The sequence below is a fragment of the Ptiloglossa arizonensis genome, chromosome 3 (genome assembly GCF_051014685.1).
Source record: "Ptiloglossa arizonensis isolate GNS036 chromosome 3, iyPtiAriz1_principal, whole genome shotgun sequence".
Classification (NCBI taxonomy): domain Eukaryota; kingdom Metazoa; phylum Arthropoda; class Insecta; order Hymenoptera; family Colletidae; genus Ptiloglossa; species Ptiloglossa arizonensis.
Genome location: NC_135050.1, coordinates 13,562,796 through 13,585,506, shown reverse-complemented (window position 1 = coordinate 13,585,506; position 22,711 = coordinate 13,562,796). Strand labels below are relative to the sequence as shown.

The following is a 22,711-nucleotide window of genomic DNA, read 5'->3' as shown; positions in this document are numbered from 1 at the left end:
GTATCACGGTACCATCAATTCCCAGAGCATCGGAAAGTTCGGAATTAAAGTTTTCTTGTACACAGCCGTGAACCTGGACACGATATACGGGACACGCTGCACTTTTACGTTACTTTAGAAATTTATTATTTCTTGTCGCGCGTAAACGTGACCCGGTGACCCGCGTTGAAAACAAATCGAGTGTTTCCGAGTAGTCGGTGGCAGATTTTTTTCAACGAAAATCGGAGATTAAAAACAATTAGTAAACGCGCGAAATGTGAAAAGTGCCGTTGCTCTCGAAATTAATTGGTGGAAAAATTCATTTTCCTTCGTTGTTGAACGATCGAAACGTTTATCGGTGTAAATTGAACGCGTTACGATCGGGTGACGGACTAAAAATTAAAATTTCGTTTGCCAGTCGAATGTTTATCTAAAAGCGCACACGTCGAACTACAAATATATTAAATTTTTCTAAAAGAATTTCGATTTATGTAAAAGTTACTTCATCGAACGGCTATCGAGATAAGCTTCCATTTGTTCAACACGAATCGTTCGACAAAAAAAAATTCTTACATTTTATTCGTTATTTAAAATTTGTATCTGGATGAGAAATAAAATTTGCCGGTTCCACGTTATTGGTCGTAACTTTTACACAAATTAACGTGTTCGAATAAAATTTAGTATTTTTGTGTGTAGTTTTACGCGTATAAAATGAAAGAGGTACACGGATGAGTACACCTGGACGAGAATAGAAAATAAAATTTAATTTGTACGAATTTTGGTAACTTATAAACGAGGGCAAATTTAGAATATTCGAAACAAATGGAAATCTACAAGTTTACTAAACTGGCAGTCCGTATACATAAATATGTAATAATACGTTATTAACATCGATAGTCGTGCGTATTTCGAAACAGTATTTTTCGCAAGAATTTTAGTCGTGAAAATTCCTTCGAGTCTTCGTTAAACGTTTGAACGGTAAGTTTTCGTACTAGTTGTAACGAACGATAAGAAACTAGTCTCAAACGCGGCCACGTCTTATCTATACTAAATTCGTATCGACTTAGCCTTGCTTGTTTGGTCATTTCGGACGATTTGACAATCGCACAATTTGAAATTCAAAGTTAGACTTGTTTAAACTTAAATACGTTTCGTGGAAATTCCGTGATGTACGCAAGAGATACCGTAACAGGCAAGGTTATATTCTACGCGCGAAAAATTTCAGATAAGAGCGTAAAATTAAATACAATTCATTGCATATTTAATCGTATATTTAAACCACAGAGACGACCGGCTCGTATTTAATCGAACTTAAAATTCATCGACGAAAACAAAAAAAAAAAAAAAAGAAAAAATGAACAAATTCTTATTTTGTTCGAGACGAGATACAATTTCTATTGCTCAAAATAGTATTTATACTCGACAGGTGATGCATAAAAAAATAGTTTCTATTCGCATTGGAATGTTTGCCCATTTTTGGTAAATACCATTCGTTTCAGTATCACGTTTGAAAATTAACAGTCGAAAATGAAATTGTCCTATGCGACGCGAAGTAAATATTCGCCTTGGAAATTATTTATGTGGTGTTAAAGTGACCGAAATATTGCGGTTAAAAGATTCAGCTACAAGGGTCACCGATTTTGCATAAAAACCGGAAGACGTCCGGACCGCCGTTGGCCTATTTTGCATTCATTAATTCGAGGCAGGCGTGCAGGCGCCTTGTTCTTAACTTTATTGCATCGCAACGATATTCTTATCTCTGCGGGGTTTTCGCGGAAACGAGGAATAATGGAATAGAATGGTCCATTGTGTAATAGCAGTGACGATTCCTCGCGTGTGATTCTCAGAACTGTGAAACCAATGAAGTATGTGATTTCCAGCCTGGAATATCGTCGAGTGGTAGCAATACTTTTCAGAGCGCGAACGTCGAGAGATTCTTGCAAAAAATTGATCTTCAACGTGGACAATTATCGTTGTTTCGTGTATTCTTTTGCGTGGAGGAATTCGTTCACCTTTATCGGGACGCGTTGCTTTCGCGCATTAAAAATAAAAAAAAAAAAAAAAAAATACTCTCTATCTCTTTAAAAGTGCAGACATCCAAAGACCGTGCTGTATAGAATACAGAAGAGTAGCAAAAATGATGGAGGAACTTCCGAGGTTTCCAAAGCTCTTTAAAAAAGTGGAGATCATGCGTTGCGAAGCTCTCCACAGCGTTTCTGAACATGTACTTTTGCTTGCAATATTGAAAACGTTCGTTGCGAAAAAAGAAAGAAGACTGGACGAGAAATGTTACGGAAATAGGATTATATTATCATAAAATATTTCAACGGGTTACGCGGGTGAAGGCCTCCGGTGTTACCGTTCATTTAGTCAGAAATGAAACCGTAAATACAAGACGGTAATTTAATAACCTATTGCGCCGAGAACGGTTCAATCGAGGGTTTTAAATCGAATTAAATCGAAAAGAAATATCAAGAAAAGTTGTTTTTCGAATTTTGTCCGTATAATCGGGGATAAAACTCGCAACGACGAAGTTAATTATAGTACTTTATCGTCGGACCTGAATCTTCAAATTTAACAATGCAATTCACTCTTCTTCGAATTTTATCGCATTCGTTTGGTCAAGATACAATACATATAGAAAATAAATATACACTTTAATCGGATAAAATTACATTACAAAACCGGTTGTTTTTCTTCCATCGTTTACATCGGTTTATTTATCGATGTATATTTACGACTTTCCCGAGAAATTTTCGCCCATTGAAATCATTTTCACAGAAATGTTTCTTGCGCCATCGAATCAACAGCGACGGTACCCCGATTGTTTGAATTCGAAAATCACCAGTCTTTCTTTCCCTTCGTTTCTCTTCTCTGTATCGGAGACACACGCGTAATAACGCAAAAACGATACCCACGTGTCCGTTTCGTTCGATCGTCTCGAAACGCGACAAAACTTTCTCCGCTTGTATAAATTACACTTGGAGTAAGCGCATTACTCCATCGAGCGGATCGTATTTCCGTGGCGGTCGATATTATTGAGCCCCTCCTTTCGTATTATGCAGAAGCGTGATCCCTTAATTGTTTTAAACGGTGTGTTCGGGGTGGTGGTTAAGGTAACGTAGAATGCAAAAGAGCCACGTGCGTGGCGGCATTGATCCCGCGGTGGCTCGTTCCGCCCACGTGCTACGAAATCATGCGTGTCCCCCTCGTACGCGGGCCACCGCTAAATTATCCTTTGGACGAAAGTCCGTGTTCGGGTTAGGAGCTGCCGATCGACCCTCGTTTCGAAAATCCAGATCACGAGAGGGAGGTTTACCACCGGCTTAAGCCCGACGGTTTTCGGGGGCGACGAAGCCCCGGTAGGTATTACGAGCGGACGTGTCATTTTTATGAAGCCGGCTGTGCACCACCGGATTCATCTAGGCGCATTCTAATGTATGCACTTCACTTTTGGCGCGAGCGCGGCATCCCGGGATCGGGCCACTCGAATTACTCCCTCGTGTATTTAGCTGCCGCGGGTTTATCGATTTTTGGAAATTACCACTATCACCGCTCGGGGAGAACCATCTGTCGCGTACGACATTTCTCGCATTTTTCTACCGATTTTTTTATTTCACCGCGAGGATACGGAGATACGTGTCGCGTAGTTTTTAATCGAATACGTTACTCGTGGGACAGCGTTCAACGAACGGACTTGTAATTTTGAAAAACAAGGGGAGAACTTTCCTTCAATTTGGCTCGATTTGTGTCACAACTGTGAACTGCGAGTACGCGAGTAACGTCAATTAGGTTAATGCACAGTACCCGCTCTTCATTTTTCAAATACACTTGGTGCACGAAATTTCGTACGAATTGAGTAAATTTCGTACGGGTTCCGATCTTTTCGTAATACAGAGGTAAGCTCGAGTTTTTCAAGTGGATATATTTGTTCTCGTATTTTTGGTTCCGCGGAGGTTAGAGGGACGAATTTATTTCTTTATTTCATTTTCTCGTGTATTCGTAAGTACGTATACACGTACTGGCTGAATTGCGAAATTGATTCGGTATCGAGGCTTTTCCTAATATTGTTTATTCCAGGGTGAAGAGGTTAATGTAGAGAATAAAATATATTGTACTAGTCGAATGGGAATGAACGAGCGGTACGTCACCCATAACGCGATATGGGTCGTAAGTTCGTAGTTCGTTCGCTTCTACGGACATAAAATGGAAAATCATCGTTGTCATTTATCTGAGACGTTGATCTCTCGCGAGAATCGACACGTCACGAGTGTGTGACGCGCGGTGGCGAACGTGTCGAGGCTATTCTCCCACCAAAGATACACGACGCCCGACGCGATAAAAGAAATCCAAGGGAGAGGAGTACGGAGATCGGATAGTTCCCTTTTTTTATTTTCTTTTCTTTTTTTTTCAAATTTCAAATCAGTTGCTGGGAAAATATCAAGGGACGAGGAGGAGTACGATGTCGCGCTTCTTATGTATTTATGCATAAGAAAAGAAAAAGCGAAAAGGAGGAAATGGTGGATAATATCCTTTTATTAAAAACTACGGACGTAAAAGAGTATTTGTAGCCGGTGGGGAGTTGTTAAAAGATAACGAGAAATTTACATTCTTGTACAGGATATCGAAAGAGCTGTTTTTGTTTTTTTCCTCGACTCGTCTCGAACAAGCGAACGAATATATTAATAGAAACGAAAAGAAATTGCTAAATGCCGAAAGAGCGCGAACATCGAACGCTATTTGAAGTATCCTCGTTTCTATCGTTTCAAACGATGACAATAACAACGGAGAAGTATGCATTATTGATTTCAAATCCTCTCCGTTTTCGGTAGCCCGTGAGTAATAACGTATTCCATATTGTAGTATTCGTGCAACATTAAACGTAAATTTAACCCGCGCTTGCGCAACCGGAGTGACTTATCCGTATACTTTGACCTAGAAAATATTTTTCAGTTTCGAAGTTTACTCCATCGTTTTATTTATCTTAACAATGATGAAATGTCAAACGTTTAAGTAACACCGACCCACTTTTGCCTCGTAAATACGAGAGGCAATTTTAATACGCCGAGTTCAAGGCGCGGCTAAATCGTAGAGGAAGAAACGATAAATTATTGAATATACGCCCGTTTTAGTAGCGTTTACGCGCGTCGTCGCGTGAAACTAAATCCGATCCAATCGCGCGAAGCCGGCATTTGCTTTATATTTAATCGTAGGGTTCTGGTTGGTTACGCGGGATTATACGCAAATTTTTGACGGGTCTCCGCGATTTCACGGGCAATTTTTCGAAACCGCGAGAACATATGCCACGATTTGCGTTCTTTTGTCCTCTCGTACACGTCTCCTACCATATTTCTCTCTTTGTCAAATTTTTCAACCAACCGTCACCCAACGCAATTTTCACGTTACGTCCAGTCTCGTTTTAACGACAAATTATCGACGTGGAGAAACGTTGCATAATTGAATAGCGCGTCACTTTACCGTATTTTCGGAAAATACATTCCGGAAGTGATAACGCATCACGTGGAGTATCCGAACGAAAAATCCAGTTAAACGATTAAGCGATAATTAGAAAGAATTGAATTTTTCGGCGTCGACGATAATTAATAAATCTGTTTTAAAAGTATCCTTCTTCTAACAGACGTACAACGATACCACCGATGATAATAATAATAACAATAAGCATATTCCACGTGAAGGGGAAAGATCGTAAACTCTTACGCGTCAAATGTTTAAAATAATTCAATACACTGAAACGATGCGAAGAATCGAATTAATTCGATATACATATTTCGGTCCAGCAATATCCTCGATATCGCTTCCAGGGCTCGCGAAGCTTGAAATATTTATTATACGGTTCTCGCAGCAAAAATTACTTTACCGCGTCTTAAAATTTAAGATGCTTCCACGAAGGAAACATGGATGACTGTACGCAGAAGACACGTTGGTAGTATCTCCTGGAAGAGCAGAAAGTTTTCCAGAAATATTTCCCTTCTGTCGTTTTGTCGCGTCATCGTGCGTGATGTAGACCGGAAGGAGTGACACGATCCGAGAGGAATGTGGAACGCGGTTGAAAATTGGACGGAATTAAGACGGGTCAAAGATCCAGAGAGATGCTTACCCGTTGATCGCGAGAAAAAGAAGGTTTTTCAATGTATTGCGTCACCACTTGCCGAATCAGACGGAACGTATCTGCTATTAAGAGCAGCGAGGAATTAATTAAGCATCTGCTTCCTCCCTCGTAACACTCGATGCTCTGTGACTCGTATGGAAGTTATTCGTTTCGCGCGCGAAATGTCGAGAGAATGCAGGCGACTCGAAAACGAACAACGCGAGTTTCACGGTCGATCCAATCGCTGAAATAACGTTACAATTCACTGGATATCGCAACCGGCCTTCTTACACGCGTCTCGATGAAAAATCGCATCTCCTGGAATTTTCCGCGAAATTATCCGTGACTTCGCGTTCGAAGAATTAATACAAAACGGATACACTTACCGTCGTAAGAATCCTGTCGCGCTGAAATCTTAGCGCAATACTCGCACTAGATGCGTACAAAGAGTACAAGAATATGCGTAGAAAACGAATATCATGATAATATTTAAAAATAATAACGTTACCGTAAAGTGTGTTAAGATTATCTTCCAAGGAATGTTTAAGAACGATGTGTAACAACCATCGACGAAAAATTTAACATGTTTTCTAACCGAAATATTTTTCGTCGTACTGTATATTTGCAGTCGAACGATGTATCTTACAAAATATATTTGCAAGGTTCGAGGAAGCGATTGAGAATAGTGTTTCGATAAAAGATTCATAAAATTGTTCCTGCGGTGGCTCCGCGGTGAACGACTGGCTCGATATCGGTGAAAAGCTTTTCTCGATCGAGTGGAACAATGAACATTCTCGTCGCTCAAAGACACTCGGATATCGCACGTTGGTTGTAAATCGTACGCAGTCACGAAATTCTCGCAGCCAGGAAGCAATGAAAAGCAGGAAAGCGAAACGACCTGTCGCCGAGCGTGAAAACGAAAGGAATGCGTATCCGCTTGTGTATCCCTCGTCTAGCTTCTTCGTGGCGATCCTCGCGCGACATCGGACCTCGTTGCGTTGCACGCGAACATTCGGTGGGCCTCTCGAGGCGGTTGGAACCAAGATGGGTCAAAGATGCATCGGGTGAAGACGTCTTCGGTCATGTAAGAGGAGAAACAGGCCCGATGCGGATTCAGATCGTACGTAACGTTGTTTCGGAAATGAATTTTAAGCGTAACGAATTTAATAGTCACGGTTACTCATCGATACATTCACTCGTTATTTTCCACTTCTCCCGGACACTTTCTCGATTACGGAGTTTGGAGACTGATATCTACCCTGATACATATTTCCAGAGATTATCGTCGCTGAACAATTTTTTCATCGGGAAACCGTAATAAATTACAGCGACACTTGTCTAGCGTTGTTTTCAACTGTACGAGATGAAGCGTCGTCACGATGTAGGTAACGTTTCTTTGGAAATTAATTTCAAGCGTGGCAAATTTAATATTCACGCTCGCCCGTCGATGTATTGGCCATATTATACTTCGCGAGTGATTTCACGAGCCTTAAATAATGTCTGCCTTTTCGAACTAAAATTTAGCGATGATATTCAACGATTATTATCGCTGAACAGTTTACTCCTTAAAGAATCGTTCAACGGTTATAATAAACGACAGGTAATAGCAGTGTCGGGAGGAAATGACGAATGTTCATTTTTAATAACTCTTCAACCGTATGCGATGAACCGTTATCACGACGAAAGAGAATCCTTTTAGGATTTATTAGAAATGATCGTTCTTCCATTAAATCTTTGCGCGATCGATTAAATTTCATCAATTTCATCGACTCTAACTCGGTTTAAAAGTTCGAAATAAATATTTTTTTCTTCTTCTTCTTCTTCTTCCAAGAGTCTTTACAATTTGTCCAGCAAGGACATTCGGTAAATTGTAGTATCGGGTTTGGTTAATTAACGCGTAGAAGTTATCCCTGTGGACAACATCTGTTGAAGCCTGATGTCGTTAGGATAGAAGATCCTTTGGGCGTTTCCTGTGTTATATAGTTTTGTATAGTTTTTTCGCTAGGTCATTGGGTGGACTGTCTATTATTTTTTCATAGCTGTCGCAACGAGCAGTGATTTCGTCAGAGTACTGTTTTAACTTTAAGTCGAAATGAATAGCATTTTATCCCGGGCTGAGTAAACAAAGTTCTGGCCTTCCACGCTCTATAGATTTTTCATCTCGCGTTATGCACTGCCGTTTGCGTTTAGGATTGTTGTATAGGAGGCCATTTTTCATCGTGGGTAACAATGCGGCCAAGAAATGGGTACTTTGCCGGTCTCGCAACGGAGCACGAACGTTCATGCGTTTAGATGCAGTTTGCCACTGACAGTTCATGCGGAACCCATTCCCCAACTCTCGATACTTTTCCAATCTTTCCTAACTGTTGATGCACACTACCACAGGTTCGTGTATTTCCGCGATTAAACGCGATACCATTTCGATCGGAGCCTTTAATGCCACGTCAGTCCACTGTACCGATCGACCCTCGGTGTTTCAAAGGGATCTATTGGGTTGTTCGGAAAGTTACTTTGTTTTCCAAAATGGAATTTAATAAAATGTTTATACACTCTAAAAAAATCGCGTTTCATTTCCACCAAAAAAAAAAAAAAAAACAAAAAACGAAATGACTTTTCGAACAACCTAATAAAATACCCATTTGAAAATCTAAAGATCACCTTCGTTACACATTTCTGTTTCTACCGCTACGTGTCCTTTAATTACGAATACAGTTCTTCTTTAAATAATTGTCACCGAATATTGCGAGCAAGCACCCTCGATAATGGAGTAATTTTAAGAAGAATCTCGAAACAGGTCGAATTGATCGCTTCGATAGTTGTAGCGTTTAAAGTATATTCGTGAACCTCGCAAATATTTTTAACCGCGTTTGCAGCTGCACTCTGTGAATTCGTGCGAACGTACAGTGTCTCGAACGATTTAGGTTTCATCATTTTTTTTCCTTTTTTTTCTCTTTCTTTCTTCTTTTCTCCGACAGAAGAGTACAAGAGCGAATACTCGAAGTACTCGACTGTGTTCGTTTAATTTAAGACGAGAAACGACATTAATTACGAAATTACTCGATTGAATCACTCGGCTAGGGGACTTTGACGGAATTGGAATTCATCTTTAGAGGAGTTAGCGCCGGATGATCTTTCAAAGGGCGCAATCTTCGGTCTGATTTTCATTTTCCCGTTTCCTCGGTTAATACTGGGTCGGCGCGTGAAAAGTTCGTTGGACCATAGAGAAACTCCGGCGAAGTTAATTATGGACATCAGGACGTAATATAATTAATTCATCCCGGCGACTTAAAATTCATGTTATTCAAGCACTGTATATTTCGTATATTGAGACAAGACTTTACCCGGTCTCGTTGAAACGAGTATTCTTCACTGTAGTGCTGTACACTCGACCGATGTTGAGCACGAATGTAGTTTTAACTAAATTAAAGGTTAGTTCGAAACTTGAACGACATTTTGAGACTCGCGAATAAAAACTTTTTTATAATAACGTGGAACATCTTTCGATGTTGATTTTTATTTTTAACTTAAACGGACCGAAGTACGATCGAACCGCAATGTAGCTGTTTTTCTTCGATTTAATCGTTATTTTTCCAATTTTTTTTTTACAAAACATCGATGGAATATCACTTACGTTTACGTATATTGCAAGGTTTTGTACGTCGATAATCAGCGACTCGTCAACAGTTAAGCGAGCAGAAAAACAGATTTTGTATAGTTATTAGTATTAGAGATGTTCTTGGTGTTTGTTGCTTCGAATGTAAAATTTTGTACAGACATACATATTGAAGTACTTTCGAAAGATTCGTTTATTTGAACAATTTATTCCAATTTGAAGAGATAATCTATACGTTGTATAAATATTCTTTATCGATCCGTAACGATAATTGAATGCGCAATTTAATGCGTTTTAATATAGGGTACAGATAGATATCAGGTTGTATATCTACAACAGTTACAAGCTTTTCGCAAATCTTATAATTGGATTTCTCAGCTCTGCTCGATGGTTGCACCTGGCGATGTTGTTCCGACGTGATATTCTTTTCATCGCTCATTCTAACACTACCACACGTGTTTATCTATCCATATCGTGTGACAGCTTCCAAGCAGAATTGCTTACACCGTGAAATTTTTCAATCGAGTACCCAGTATTGCAACGAACTTGAGTAAATATTAGCTCGACGAAATGACTTTGTTAAAAATTGACGTGTTTAAGAATTTTTAAATCCTATAAGAGAAAATGTCACCGTACAGCTTCCTAGAGAAGTGTACAAAATTTGTAAAATATTTTGAACAAGTGTTTATCGGTTTCGAGATTCTCGAACTATATACAAAAACCAATTTGGCAACGTGATATCATTTTTCAATTAAGTGAAAACAAATATAACGTTTTTGAAAAAAAAAATACAAAATAACTCCAGTTTTTTCACGGGAACTTTTTAACGTTTTCTCGCGGCAATAAATTCTTTACTCAATTTCTTACTCTACAATGTCAACAAAGGTTTATTGAAATCTTTCTTTGTTGAATTATCCGAACCAGTTGAAATATAGCGATCGATTCACGACTCACCCTGTATATATTACCTTAACGCGGAGCACCAGTTCACTTCTGTATCGACATTCAAACTCGAGCCGAGTATTGGTTCATTTTCTCAGCCGACGTTCAACCGCTATATCTCTTCCAGTCACTATATCATTCCTTACTTCCAATTTGAATTTCTGCTCGATCGACCACTGTATCACCTCGCGAAACGTTGCAATACTTCAGAATATAAGTTTCGTTAATAGTTTATCTCGAATATTCAATTTTTGGGCAATATCATCCGTTGAAATTTATTCGATCCGAATCGGAGATAATTTCAGTTCGAGAAAGGGTTCAAATAATCTCAGAAATCAAAGGGGGAAATCTTCTTTGGGAATTAATTTGAAGAAAACGAATGCAAGTCCAAACTTTCCCTTTTACACAATGCTCGCACGTACCTTGGGAGTAAATCAAATTTTTTTACCATACATACGTACATTAAAATGGCGCTACCCACGATCAATTAAGTAGCCACTTGAGTTCTCTCGATTTTGCGAACGATTCGAGCTTTAAAAATAACAGTAACGAAGTTTCCTCTGAGAACATTTCAAAAACCTGTAATTCCGAACATACGAAGAAAGAAATTAGTCGAAAATGTCCAAAACGCTGTTCACGAAACAGCAAAGCGTCGTTTTCTATCGAAAATAGAACTGTTGAATTTTCTTTCTCAGGAGGTAAAGTTTCCTAAAAAGTTTTTCGAAGGTTGTCGCTGCAAAATAAAAAAAGAAAAAAAAAAAAAAAAAAAATACACATTAAAATGATTCTACCTACCTCTCGATGATCTAGACTTAGCTGCCAGATCCGCAATTGTGTTAATTTCGACACGAAAACCAACACTGTAGACCGCGAAGGCAACACTTTCGAAAAGTTCGCCAACAACAGCAAAAAAAAAAAAAAAAAAAATCTTTCGAATCCCCTAATCGTGACGAAGCACCTGTTCGACCTTGATCAGAGTTGGTGCTCGCGGCGGTGGAACACGCATGTTCGATCGTGCACGAACGATGCGTTTCTAATCTCGTCGTAATCGTTGAAATGCCCGCTAATTGGGACACGTATCGTTGAACTGGGCGGGGGTGCCGAAACACGTAGTTCCGACTCTGTGAGAGGAAAGGCGTTCGGTTGGCTTCGCTTCTGGACAGGAAACGAGCAATTAAGTGGGCACAGCGAGCTTATCTCGCACGAGAGGAGCGCAGTATGCGAGGCAGCTCGGTCCGTGGCTGGCAGAGGGGTAGCCGCGAGGAGGACAAGGCGAGATGGTGACCGCGCGAGGAACCGAGAAGAGGAGAGAAAGGGAGAGGTCGTAAACTCGTTCACGAATCGGCACGAGACCACGGTGCGCGCTGTGTAAAACGATCGTGATTGGAATGCCATAAGAGCCGACGGATCGGCTCGTGTGTGCCTATGGTCTCGAGCCACCGCAATAAAATCGGTGATTTAGTTCGAACTGTTCGCGAGGAGAAATCGAATAATCGAAGATGTGTAAAATTGATTTACCGCACGGATACGCCGCCCGAGATAACGGAATTTTTCTAGTCCCGGTTTTGAGTTTCCTGGGGGTCGTTTATTGCGAACTTTTCCCTCCCTAACCGCCCGGTTTCTCGATGATAAATCTTCTCGCCGTTGACTTTACGCTCGCAACAAATTTCGCGCCGCCAACTATAGCGACCGCTTATAATTCACATGTTGCATTAAATGCACCGAATGCGTGGGGTTACGGCAGTAAAATACAGAGAGAGAGAGAGAGAGAAAGAGAGAGTAACGTTTGTATCGGTAGGAGAGCGAACGGTTGCTTTCCTTTTTCAAATACGATATAGGTGAGACAGGTTGTCGAACGAACGAAACGATCGGGATTTTAATTCGTAAATTGCGGTTGACGCGTTGCTTTTAACAATTTCGAATAGAATCGTTGCTACGGGGTTACGAAGTGCTCCCCGGATCAAAGAAACGGCATCGAGCGAGCTCGATTCCTTCTAACCGAGTTTCCATTCCACGAACAGACCTCTGCGCGAATGGGATTCACCGAGTGCGACAGAGATGGAGAAACGACCAGTGAGACTCTCGGAGTATCAGCGTCTCTGGTCGTTTCGAATTGAAGCTATAAGACACGTGGGATGATTATCGATGAAATTAGAAATTTTGATAATTTTTGAGCGCGTCGGCGGTGAATTTCTCTCGACGAAAATTAATCCAAACACGACCTCGTTCGGGCTGTTTTCGACGATACATTCGTATCGATTTTGAGCAAATTTCAATCGCGCGTGATTAAGAATATTCTGAAGATAATCGTGTTTGGACTTATTTTCATCGGAAGAATCTTCCCAATTCATTGATAATACTCTCGTAACGATACAATGACGATTTTGAAAATTGAAATTTTTATTCGAAATTCGATTTTCGCGCGTGTATCTTATCGTTCGACCGATCGGCACAGATACATTGTATCTCACATCGCAGGAATATTACACTTTTTACAAGTTTATGTATTTATCCGATGAACGTATACACCGGGGAACAATTATTTCGTATAACCGATGACTATTGCAGTAGTGTTGCAATTTTGTGCCGCAATGCAATATCTGTTCACTCGTTTTTGATAAATTATTGTACAGCGACGTTTAAATTTGTACCTTGTAAAACTGATAAATATTCTCAAATCTTTGTTGCGTTGACACGCGGTAGCACAATTCTACAAAATAGCACGTTATATTGTATTTCACGTATATCGTAAATACTCGTTAAATTTAAAACGCGCGTATGTATAATTATAATTATCCAATATATAACGTAGAGGTAACTAGTAAAACCACGGCGGAGATGCTGAAAATTCCGGAAGGTATTAATTAAAATGTAAAATTTGCGTTCGTTTGCACTCGTACCGTATTCTGTACAATGCGTTCACAAAGTGGAAATTTTCTTCGTGAAATTCACGGTATTCACGAATATCGGAGCACGATCTATTATATTTCTTTCGTGCGATTCATTTATCCAAGTGGAATATATATATACATATCACTTTTGCATCGAAATCCACCGAAACGAAATACAATATCGCGCGTAATTATTCCGATTGATTAACAGAGGCAATTTGCGATTGCACGTGAATCAAGCGAAATTTGGCAACCGAGGTGGAAGTAACAGTTCGCAGCTGGGCGATAAAACCGTCTAATCCCGTGGAATTACGAGAAAATCCATTCCAAGGGATCCATATATGCGAAACCCAAGCAAGATAAACAAATTGGACGACGCGGATCGATTGTTCGGTGCGAATCATTCGAAGAAGCCCCGCACGAATCCGATAGAATTAATCTCTGGAATGATTGCACCATAATGGAGAGGAGGGTCGGTGAAGTATTAACGCGGAATCTTTTCCATACTGTGGTAAAACGAACGTATATATATATATATCTCGCGTAAAAGAACCCTAAACCCCAGGATCGAAACGTTCGAAGAATACGATTTAACTGATTTATCACCGTTGTTGGAGTTTTCCACGCGCCATTTTAACCGAAGACCTAGTACAGCTTCGAACATTCTATCGGGTTGTTCGGAAAGTCATTTCGTGTTTTTTTTTTGTGAAAACGAAACACGATCTTTTTAGAGTATATAAACACTTTATTAAATTGTATATTCTCAATTTTGGAAACTGAAACGACTTTCCGAACGACCCGATATCATCGAAAACGTACCATCAACGTCTTCGATAATAGAATGTTCAAAGTTGAAACTCTCCTTGGCTTTTGGGTCGGACCGGTGAATACACGACCGAACATATTTCAAACACGGTAAGCGAGAGACGAATGGAGATGTTGGGAGAGGATTCGTCATATAGTAGGATCGGGAGGATTTAGCTCGACGTTCGTGTAGTTATCGCACGGAATTATCCAAATGCCTGGAGCTTTGAAACGCGGAGTTGTTAAGCCAAAAAGTAATCAGATGTCGGTCTCTTGGTGTAGCGAGGCTAACGCTGTTCATTGTACCGGTAATTTTAAACGGTACGGTACCACGGTCCGTGTTGGTCGACGTGTACCGTACCCGGGGGAACGTTGCAAAGACGCCTTCAGGTTGTCGAACGTAACTGCGTTAACGCGCGACCATATCGTCCAGCGTCGTCCCGCGTACGCTTTATTAAATCAATCCGATTACGCCGTGCCCAGGGAGTCATGTTTGCACAAAACATACGTTATCGAGCACGTAATCTTCCTGAATGGAGTCGTACACCGTAACCGCAATTCCGTCGCATACGGAAGCGCGAGCATAATGCCGACAAGGGACGATCGAACAGTGCCCGGTGCCACCCCTCACCTCGTCACAGCCTTCCACAATGGTGTAATCGGGAGGGTGTGCGGGACAGTGGGCACTTTGTGAGTCACGCGTCATCCACCGGTGCACCCCTCTTGAGATCATCATCGACGAACCCCTGCGGCGAGCCTTCGCTACTTTCCTAACCTATCCTATCCTATCCGAACGACTATCAAATTTTTTCCAATTTTTTATACCGCTCAGTTTTTCGTACACACGAGAGACTGACCGATTGTTATTCAAATACGAATCTCGAACGGGATGCTGGTACCCCGGTTGGGTAGAGGGGCCAGATTTTCTTCTCGTTTTTCTCTCTCTCTCTCGTGTTCGTTGAATCTCCCCCAAGAGGTGTTTAAATTATGTTCAAAACGCAATTAACTCATTCGCGTCGGGACAGAGAGTAGCGAAGAACGGTTCGGAAAAATCACCGATTTTTTACGCCTCGTACGCTCCGCGTCAGTGTTTCTCAACATTTGGGATCCCGCGGGTTCTTTTCTCCGAGGAGAATTTTTACCGGGCGTTCGAAACAGAACCGAATTATTACATCTCTCTCGAATGTATTTTAAAGTCGTTTTTACTTCGATCGGGTTTAGGCGATTTTTGTCCAATTTTATGTTTCGTATTTGCTAATAAAAATTTTGTATCATTTGTTTACCAAAATGGTATACAGAAATGTGAGAAAAATTGATATATTCGCGTGGGACTTTTTAGATTTTATTCGATAGTATTTAATAGTAAATTAAATTCTTTTCTTCGTTGCAATAGAGCTTGATATCTCTCGAACGAAAAGGAATGGTAACGTTCTAAATACAAAACAATGTTGGTAAAAAAAAATTCAGCTGTTCCGAATCCGTGTAGCGAAGCTAGTAATTTTTTTTCATTTAGAAGTAGGAACCCTCGGGGGGTCCACGGACCACAGTTCGAGAAATACTGTTCGGTACAGAAGAAATCCGATGTTAGTCGGATAATCTGCGTTCGAGCGACATTTTTTATGTAAACTCGACCGTACGTTTATTACTCCGATAAAATATGTAACGGTCGATGGGACGTTTGACGATGACAAATATGTTGGGCTATCGGTGCTCGCAGTTTATTTTTCTTCGCAACATTTCTATCGGGATTAAACTCTCGTGGAATATCAGCTTCGGTGCATCGAATTAACAATATACCGGCGTACACGGGGGCCTCTATATTATGCAAAACGTTTCTGATTTATTTACGTTATTGCCTTTTCGTACGTGAAATATGAGTTCCATTACGCAACGAACGGTAGGAACTGGTCACTAGATCCATTGTAGTCGTACGGTAATGATAATCGACGGGGTGTACAGCACAGTGGGCACTTTGTGAGTCATGCATCATCATCCGCTGCAACAACCCCAGGGATCATCATTGTCGGCAATTCAGTTTACGCGATCCAATTTTTTTTATACTCCTTACCCTTGCTTTTCGCTGTTTGAACTCGTAATCGATTGGTCGACAAATACGCGCGCATTAAACACGATGTTAAACGGCAATAGCTTCGGTGTAAATCGAGAATTCTTCCATCAGAATTGATCTCATACGTTCGATGGAAAGTTCAATTTTTGGTACGTATCGCTTCGTTATTTTCGTTATCGATTATCTTGGCGTTTCGTTCCTTGGCGATAAAATGATAATAATAGTTCGTACGAGTCCGGTTCAACGAATTTAAACCTTTAAATATTCGGGTTGCGGTTCTCTTCGTTGTAACGTAATATTGGAACACGTATCGTGATAACGATACGATATGATAATTGGTAACTTCTTTTTCCCCCTTTGTGTCGGTACGTTTCGTTTTACCAAAGGTAGCAAGTTTTTCGTTCGGGAGGACGAAAAAAGATTTCAACAAATACTCGACGCCGGGCGTAACAATTATTTGAATTACGCGTCCAGTATTTAAAGAGCACTCATCGCGTCGAAATATAAACTAACTACCAGTTCGAAGGTGTAGGTAGACCGTTCCTCCACGGAAATGAACGGTGCTCTGTTCTGGCAATGAGCCCGCCTTCTAATTGGGCACGTCCTGTTAGCTCATCCGTGACACGTTTAGAAGTTCAACAAAAATGAATTGCTACGCGAGAGCGTTAAGAGGTTTGCCTAGTTTAGAGGTAAACAAAATTCAATTTTTCTTCTTTTGCGAAGCGACGAATCGTTTGAGGCAATATCTCGGGAAGTAATGGACGGATCGATTTGAAATTTGACTCGGGTAAACAATCAATATCCCTCTATCGTTCGAAACAAAAACATCCACGATATACTTTATTACACGAATTGAAGAAACAAGCTACCGTACGAAGTGAAATATATTTGAAAACTCGAAAATCGAATCGACGCTGTGATTTGTTCGATTCTCCGGTTATTGAATTTACTTTGCTTCATCGATAATAACCTTTTCAATATTTTGTTATCTAGGATAATCGAAACGATAAATATCGTGTGTCAACCGCGAACGTAAGTTTCTTCGTACTCGCGTGACGATGTACGGTTTCGACGAAATCGATAAATATATCATTGAAAAATATTCTTATACCCCGACGGACCACGAATGAAAATACGTAGGAAACTTGAAACGAATCCGATAGTTGTTTCGAACGAAAAATTTCAAACATCGTCAAATTTGTCAAGTTTCGAAGTAGACTTCCGATTCGTTTAATATTTGCCTCTGAGTTTCGTCTAATTTGTTCGGTCGAATAAACTTGCAGTTTCGGTACGAGTTAGACGTTCGTTCGCCGTTGATTCCGTTCCGGTGTGTGCAACACTCGCGTTTAACGCGTAATACGCGTAACCATAATGCATGCCCGTGTTGCAGCGGGAGTTCGGGATCCGTGCCATGCTAGGCGAAAAACAAGATGCATCGTGCGCGCGGGTAGTGCATCGTGTAGCCAGGTGGCCGGGAGTAAACCGCGGACGAAAATTTGTTGAGCGGCTGGAATCGAAAATTATTGCCGATATTAGATTGTTGGTACACGTTACATCGAAATAACAGAGTACCGCGGATAATGATAACCACTCTTTATCGTAAGCAGGGGTTAGGACGAGGCAGCGGTGCGTTACCGATGGTTTCGCCGATAATATCGAAAGCCACGCGCGGAATTAATCTTCCGCCGGGAATCGTAAAAAAAGGGGAAAAAAAGGAAAATAAAATGCGGGAAACGTTCGTCCGTGGTTACGCAGCGATGCATAACAGATGTTTGACGTTACACGCGCGTTATTTAACCTTTTCAGCGTGGAATTCCTTCATCGAAGGCGCCTCCTGTATCGGCGTGTAATTAAAAATGAGTAACGACGAGTGTACTACACTCGAGTGCAGTAAATTTGACGAACACAACCTCGTAATTGAAAGAGGTAAACATCCAGCGACCGAGTGTGCATCGCGGAATATGAGAAATGCAAATACCGGTGAAATTATCGGCGAGATTTAAATACGATACCATCTGCGTATTTATGAACGAATTAATCCTTTCGGACTCGGCCGTGAGATACGTACCCGCGATAAGTATCATCGCTGTAAAATTACAGTCGATACTTTCGCGACGTGGTATACATCGCGATTTATTATTCACGCACGCGGAGGATTGTACCTGAACGAAAAACTTAACGCGAACGCGCGCGTTGCGCGATCTTCCGAGTTTTGCGACCATTTCTCTACCATCGTTTTCCGTTTTCGTTGTCGACGAGAGAGAATCACCCCGCGACAAATACAAACAACGGAACTCCTTCCGAGCACGTATCAAAAAGAAGATAAATATTTCCCGGTGTTTCGTTGAAAGAATCGAGCCACGGAATTACACCACGGTCGCGGCCACTCTTCGTTTCTTCTTTTCTCCGTCGACGTTGCCTCTAAAATAAATACAAGTACATTCGACCGGGTGTATTTATAGAAGAATGTTCAATTTATTATTGAGAGTTCCACGGGTAAACTTGGGATACATATTTCGCGGTAAACGAGAAATAGGTCGGGCGAGTAAAATTGGAACGCTCAAATGTACGGAGTTCGATACTTGTTCGACGGAATGTTGTGAAAAATGAAACGCGGAGGAGATCCCCCCAACGTTGCAACGTTAAGGAAAAAAGGACGGAATTTTCCAAGTTTCGTACGATAAGTTTCCTCGATCGAGACTCTCCTCGAAAAGTCGTCTCGCGATACTTGCGGCGAACATTTCGCAGGAATACAATTCGCGTTACGCGCAACAAATTTCACTCGCGTCGAGCGCAATACTGAGCCGCGTTACATCGATTTGTATCGAGTTTACGCCAAATAAGCGACAATAACTGGTTTAATGGACGCGGGCCCTAAATTTCGTCGAGTTACGACGTCGTGCGAACTGTCGCGCGCGTGTCGCACTGTATTTATCAAACACCATTCGGTAAACTGATATTATAATCTAACATATGGGGCTAACAAGGTGTAAATAACTACGGATTACACACGTAGTATCCGGTAATAACAGGAACGGCTGGTTTCTGTCGCGCTCAAAGCGACGGTGAATTTTAGCGTGTCAATCGGGCACGCCCCGTGAAACGTCCTCGGGTAATAAGAAGAATTAGCATCGCGGCGACGAGGAACGTAAGCGGAGCTAGCGCCGCGCGGAATAATGAGTTACACGTTGAATCGTCACGCACGCACCGGGGCATTCCATCGTCTATCTTCCGTTTGCGTGTCGGAACGAGCACGTTGCAAAATTAAGTGCAATTCTTTCGCTACGACTCGAGGTTATTAGATCGTTCGACGGTGTTACACAGACGAATCGAACCGGCTGGTAATTTTACACGAAAATCTATTCTTCGTTCGCATTTTCGTAAAGATTCCGATCCAAAGGGAGCAATCTCGAAAATATAATAATAGCGAAATTCCAAAATTTGACAATGCGCATTTGTAGGTTGCACGCTCTAACATTGTACGTTTCGAAAATCGAGACGTTGAATATTTTACTCGTTCGAAAATGTGTTGAGTATTTTCGATTTGTAACTGCCTTTAGAAAATGGAAAAAAGGCCGAAAAGGAAGAAATATTAAACGTATCTTATGAATTGGACGAGTTTCTCGATCAGTGTTACATCATAAACACGGTGTACAATATTTCGGATGGTGTACCAGTGAATTGTGGAAAATAGCGTCGTAATTTCGATATCGTGCATTTTATATAAAAACAAGTTCAAACGATAGAAAATTGTGTTAAAGAGAACTTATGTATGCGACTGAAACGAAAAGAAATTCAACGCGAGATATGCGCAGTTCAGACTCGATTTTAGGATCGACCGAGGCGACCAAAGGCGCATCGTCTGTGGAGCCATTAAACGGATGACAAAAGTTTGCTACGATGTATCGTCCGTGAGTCAGTTTCACCTTGAAACTTCGACGTCCATTAGATAATAACGGTAATTTTGAACAAAATCGCAAAAAGAAAAAATAAGTAGGCGATCTGGATAAATTGCATACGTAGTGTGGCGAGTATTTGTCGTTTCCAACGATATAGAAAATATCGTATCGATGGCTTCTTCTGAACGTATATATTCGTCCATAGTCTACACCGATAGTTTTCTTCGAACGCATATACGCGTCGATAGTCCACACCGTAGCTTTCTTAGACCGAAATATATTCGTCCATAGTATACAACGTAGATTTTCCGAACGCATATATTCGTCAATATTCCACGTCGACAGCTTTCTCTGGGCGCATATATTCGTCCATGGTGGACAACGTAGCTTTTCCGGACGTATATATTCGTCTCTGTTATACATCGATGGCTACCTCTGGGCGTATATATTCGTCCAGAGTCCGATAGCTTTCTCGGAATGCATATACGCGTCCGTAGCACACTTAATGCGGCCCGGGGTGCCGATTCAAGGTTCGATCTCTTCAAAGTTGCGCGCCGCGGTCTCTTATTGGCCTTACAAGCCGCGCGGGTAATTACCGGACGAACACGGCGCAACACGATACCGAACGCGGTATCGTTACACGAAATTCCTCCAAGTGCAATAATATATTCTAGGTTGAATCATAGTCTCGACATATGGACGTTCCGTTGCGGGCCTCGTTGTTGCGTGTCGGTACGATCGGGAAGCGTGTTGTCGAGGCGCTCGTAGAAATCGCGTGCAGTGCTGGGCCGCGTCGCGTTGCGTCGAGTCGCGTCGAGTCGCGTCGAGTCGAGTCGAGTCGAGTCGAATCGAGTCGCGTTGCGTTGCGTTGCGTTGTGTGTAGCCGGCCGAACGAAAACGCCGACCAAGGCCCCCGAGCACGTGGACTCCGTATGCCTCGTGCATCGACAACGCGTGTACACGACACGGCCGTGCGATTTTATCTCGATAGAGAGCAGAGATACGTAATCCACACCGTGTGCCCATCGTCGCCGCCTTCGTCTCGTGTTCCGGTCGTCATCTGCTTTGGAAACTCGCCTAATAAGATTTCAACCCGAGTATACTCCCGGCGCTACGGGTTCCATGCAAATGCACCGCACCGCGCCATTCTCTCTTCCTTCTCTCTCTCTGTTTCTCTCTCTTCTGTTTAGGACGTCTGTCATAATGGGCCGAGCGTATACGCGTTCAAGCTTGTCACGTGGAATCATTCCTCTCTCCTACGGTGTTCGCCTTTAATTAGGTCCGCGTTACGCTCTCCTGCGGGGATTTGAATTCTTGCGTTCGGAGCGTTGTCTTAAACCTTCGAGAGGAAATATCGCTGGAAAAGCGAACGTTCGCGCGAAATCGTTCCTCGAGCCTCGGAGACCTCGCTGGTAATAAGGTATTCGCGCGAGCATTGTTAACGCGGTACGGATTCTCCGATTATACGGAGGATATTGAACAAAGCGAATTCGTACGATCGTCTTTAAAGGTAAAACCTATCGAAGGGATATTCCAATCCGAGAGACCACGTCGCGTTGATTATTTATTTCGAGGAGTAAAGACGAGTTAAAATTTACAGTCGTGTACAATATCGATGTAAAGTATTTTTTTTTTTCGATAGATGGACGGTTACTTCGAGCTTTTAGGATAAAGTTAAATTTCGCGATAATACATAAATCGTAAATACACAGAATGTTCAACAGGTTTGCGTGCAGGAGACGGACGAAATTCTTATCCAAATAGGCACGGATGTCGATCAACGAGTAAAAGATCGATAACTTTCTTTTCGAATACTGATCGAATAAAATATAGAATTCGAACTATTCAATCTGTCTCCCGTTAGGAGACCATTAAATCCTATCTGTTCAATCTATCCGAATATCGATAAACAATGATCCACGTTTCTGATCACCCCTGTTGTTCGCGTAACGTTGAGTCTACGAATGAAAAAAAAAAAAAATGCCCATCTTTGACTATAAATGAGCCACAAAATACTCTCCACTTATTCGTAACGTTCCGATAAGAATCGAATATCGGTATATCGGACAAGGTTCTCGCGCGAACGTCGCGATAAACGGAGGACTGAGATCTCACGTCCCACGGTTATTTCCTATTTCCACATGGAAACGTAATTGGCGCGGATCAAGACGCGGAACAATGCGAGCAAAATCGAATCGCGCAACGAGCCGGAAGTTTTCCCTCGTTCGATCGGTGAATCGTCGTTCAACGGGCGACAGATTCGACGTGCGGTGTTCTCACGAGGCTTTCGAACGTTGTGTCTCCTCCGTTAGCACCGGGCCGTGTAAATTCCACGGCGGGTTGAACTACCGGCGTTGCATCATAGACGGAAGTTGTCGTTCCTCCTACGTCTCCGGTTAGACACAC

The 22,711-nt window shown here is 41.7% G+C and overlaps 1 protein-coding gene across 3 annotated transcripts in view; it reads left to right on the top strand.

Moving 5' to 3' along the window:
- LOC143143995 (rap1 GTPase-activating protein 1) overlaps positions 1-22,711 on the top strand; it is a 263,449-nt gene that overhangs the window by 112,609 nt on the left and 128,129 nt on the right. The gene's annotated exons all lie outside the window — the stretch shown is intronic.